General features: G+C 36.8%; 1 long non-coding RNA gene and 1 pseudogene across 1 annotated transcript; both read right to left on the reverse strand.

The window, feature by feature from the left end:
* Nucleotides 1–248: 248 nt before the first annotated feature.
* LOC149379894 (uncharacterized) lies at nt 249–821 on the reverse strand. Its single transcript, XR_016294143.1, has 2 exons — nt 683–821; nt 249–565 (listed from the first exon to the last, which is right to left on the reverse strand). It is a non-coding gene; the product is annotated as an uncharacterized LOC149379894 (long non-coding RNA).
* Nucleotides 822–2,818: 1,997 nt separating this feature from the next.
* LOC149379895 (two-pore potassium channel 3 pseudogene) lies at nt 2,819–3,611 on the reverse strand (annotated as a pseudogene).
* Between the last annotated feature and the right edge of the window lie 428 nt (nt 3,612–4,039).

Below are 4,039 nucleotides of genomic sequence, written 5' to 3' on the forward strand. Positions count from 1 at the left end.
TTTGTGTTCATGTTAGCGCTTATGAACCTGGTTAATATTGACGGAGCCCTAGAGTAAGCATTTAGATCGGGCTATTTGGAAACAAAAACTTGCGTATAATTCATATGTATTAATTAAAACCAATAATAATAAAGAAAAACTCAATATTTATGCCCCCCGGTATAGACATTTTTGCAAAGGTAGATACTTAATACTCATAAGTAAATAAATAAATGAATAACCGATTAGAAGATAATTATATCCGATAAAAAAAAATTACATTGTCTGATATTTTAAACAAATTTGTTGCATTACATCGACATATAACAACTTAATTAATAAACAGAAATCATCACAACAATTCACACGCACTCTTGTCCGAGAGAAAGTGACATTATTACAGCTTTCATGCATTATAGAAGATGTCCAAAACATCACTTTTAACATTCCTTCTACATCATAATGACTCGGGGTAATATGAACTTTATTTAAGCCTGAGTTTACGTTCAATAGTGACTATTAGCATTTGGTACGCGGTTACAACACCATGGATTATCTTCAGTCATTCGACGTTTTACCACCAAGCCTGCAATTAATTAAGATAAAGAAGATAAAAAAAATTGAGATCATTTAAAAGATTTATATGGAAACATGATTGTCATAAAAAAAAAAAAAAAAACTAAAAAAAAACAGCCATGTCAACCTGGATTCCTTGAAGCCCTTGCAGAGGCTAGTAGAAGCGTAACAATGAGGAGAATCTCCCAAGCAAATGAGAGTTTGCTCTTGGAAGCCATTTTTCTCAACGTTTTAAAATGAATGTTATTTGGTTCATAAAACAATATTGATACACACTCGTGGTATTTATATGACCTTTTAATTGCCCTCGTTTATCAGGAAGGCTCAAAGTCGTCTTACTTTGCGTTTACTTGCAAAGTCTTCGCTCTTGTCTTGTTGTTCACGGCAAATCTAACCAGTTAGGCAATTTTGAATACTATCCATACAAATTTAACAACCGGTCGCAAAACTTGACTAGAGAGTCACAAGTGTATATATTCCTCTATATAATATATCAAAGTTGATTATAAAAATATCAAGCAGAAGTCTCACTGAATATATATAATATATATTCTCTCACTGGACACGTTCAATTCAGTTTGACATTATTCTCTCTTCCGATATTGTAATTAAGTCACTATATATGCACCAGAAAGTACTAAAAAATAATCAAAAAGCCCCCACTAGGCTATATCAAGCAGAAGTTGTGAATATCTAAAATGCGAAATCTAAAAACATACCTTTCCTTGGCACCTGTAGTAAGTACTTTATGGTTTGGTTCTTTAGCAGGTTTATTGATAGAGATCAATCGGTTATTTCCAGATGCGTTAATATTCCCCTTTTTTCATTATAGTAAGTGAGACGTGAAAGGGGTGAATAAAATCAGAGCTATAATAACAAATCTTTGACTAATACTTATTTAAATTTTTTGTAATAAATAAAAAAAAATTAAATAAATAAAAGCAGATTCACCCTAGTCAAACTACGAACTCAGGGTTTCGAGACCAAAACGAAATTATGGGTTTTGGCAGTAATCATAACACAAAATATCTAGATGTTTCTAGTAATACTTTTAAAAAATTTAAAGGAGTGGAATGAAATGGAATGGATTCTTATGAGTCATCATATTAATTGTATATGGTTTGGTTCATTTATAAAGGTTGTAATCATGATTACATTGGTTATTCCATTCGTTTGATTACTAAGTAAAAGCAGTGGAATGAACCATTCCACTTCATAATGGATCTTTTTTCTTCTTCTAAAACTAGCATTTTCAATATCTCAACAAGAAATATTGCTTCTTTTAATTTTTTTTTTTTTTTGGAAGCTTTTGCTTCTTTTAATAAAATCTGAAAATTTTCAAGCGTGGTTGTTTGCCCAGCTTATCGATATCTCTAGTCCATCTCGCTCCCACTGTCAACCTTCACCACCGTGCAGTTTCGTTATTGCTCTCTCTCTCTCTCTCTCTCTCTCTCTCTCTCTCTCTCTCTAAGTTTGGCTCGTCCGCCGTGCAAATTACTTTTTGGTGGGACTCACATTCAGATTCCTTGCTATAGTGTATCAGTTTTATTTCATTTTAAATATATGCTTTTATTAATTTTTTGTAGTTATCGTGTAGTAATGAAAATAAATGTCGGATCTGATCTGTATGAACTCTTCTATTACTAATCTGGCTTTCATTTTTAATATTGAAAAAAAAAACATGTATTAAGCCCTCGCATTATTAATATACTATATATAATAAACTGATTACACACATTTGCCTTATTGAAGGAGAACAACATGTGGTCTTCTTATAAGTAGATCCCTCTAAAAGCTCATAAAAAACGCTACTTATAATGCATATATTACATACAATTAATTAACATCACAAAAGGGATTTAGATGAAATCCATCCCTCTATATTTTAACCAATTACTTATATGCTTATAATAGAAGCATTGACAAAGTTATATATAATGGGACAACAATATTGAAAGTATGAGCTTCAATAAAGATATTTGAGAGAACAGGTATTTGTTAGCATATAGCCGATTTATAAATGGGAGTTTAAAATAGTAGCCAGATTATTATTTTATTAGAGAAATAGCCCAAATTAATTAGAATTCCCCAAAATATCCTTAGCTCCAAATTAACATTCACAGTGACAACGATTCTTCAAGAAAAAGCCCTCAGATTCTTCATCACCACGATCGGCGTCCCCGGCGGCGTCGAAACGATCGCGAACGCGATCGCCAGCCGTTCGCTGTGGTACCTCAGAGACTCCGCCCTCGACCCCTCGTCCTCATCGTGTAGGCGCACCCCGTCGTATCGGCCCTGTACCCCCGCCTCTCCATCTCCGCCCCGAGCCGCCCGAGCTCGCCCTCGATCTCGCCGCCCGGAGTATATCGATGAAGCCGAACCCAACCAGGACGAAGAGAATCGAGAAAAGCTTCGTCGTCGCGCTGTTCGGAGTTATGTCTCCGTAGCCGATCGTGCACATCGTGACGATAAAAAAGTACAGAGCGTTGACGACAGGGTGGGTCTCTTTGGTCACGAAATCGTGCCTATTGAGCCAGTATATCAAGACTCCCGAAAGCTAGGTATACCATCAAGAGAAGAAACTCTTGCCTGACGATCGACTGCGATGTGAATTGGGGCTTCGGCTCGGTGGCTTGTTCGGAAACGAGCTCATTGATGACGGCCATGGCCGGGGCGGTCTTGGAGCGGTGGAGATTCGTCTTGGCGAAGATCGGGTAGTTCGGGTCGGTCAGCCACGACAGGTTCGGGTCCATGGAAATCGCCGGGGCGTCGAAGGAGGACGAAGATGGCGACGAGGACGAGGGTTTCGGCGAGTTTAGGGTTGCGGCTAGGGCTTCGACGATCGGCGATGAGTCATTCGGCGAAGAAGAGGGACCGAATATCAGACGGTGTTTGAGCTCTGACGGCGTTAACGGAAGAACGACCTCGTCGTTCTCGGGCAGAGTAACAAGCTGTGACGGTAACGACGATGACGTCCGTATTCTCGGGCTCAGGTACGGAAGAAGAGGCTCACTCTCCATTGTCTCTCTCTGTGAACAAATAATCCAAAACGATGGTGTTTCAGTGGACAAATAATCCAAAACGATGGTGTTTCAGTGGCAGAGAGCGATCGAATACGTAATGAGACAATGTTAGATTACCTAGTCCTCATATTATATTTTTCTTTTAGATTAACTAGAAAATGTTATGGTTAATTGTATTTACTATTATTCGTGTTACGGTAAATAAAATTTACTATTGTTCTTGTTACGGTAAATAAGATTTACTGTTATTCTTGTTACGGTAAATAAGATTTACTTTTGTTCTTGCTACGGTAAATAAGATTTACTGTTATTCTTATTACGGTAAATAAGATTTACTTTTGTTCTTGCTACGGTAAATAAGATTTACTTTTGTTCTTGCTATGGTAAATAAGATTTACTATTGTTCTTGTTACGGTAAATAAGATTTACTGTTGGTCTTGTTACGGTAAATAAGATTTACT

Source organism: Urtica dioica, chromosome 12, assembly GCF_054948205.1.
Source record: "Urtica dioica subsp. dioica isolate 48M chromosome 12, U.dioica_male_clone48M_v1_H2, whole genome shotgun sequence".
NCBI lineage: Eukaryota > Viridiplantae > Streptophyta > Magnoliopsida > Rosales > Urticaceae > Urtica > Urtica dioica.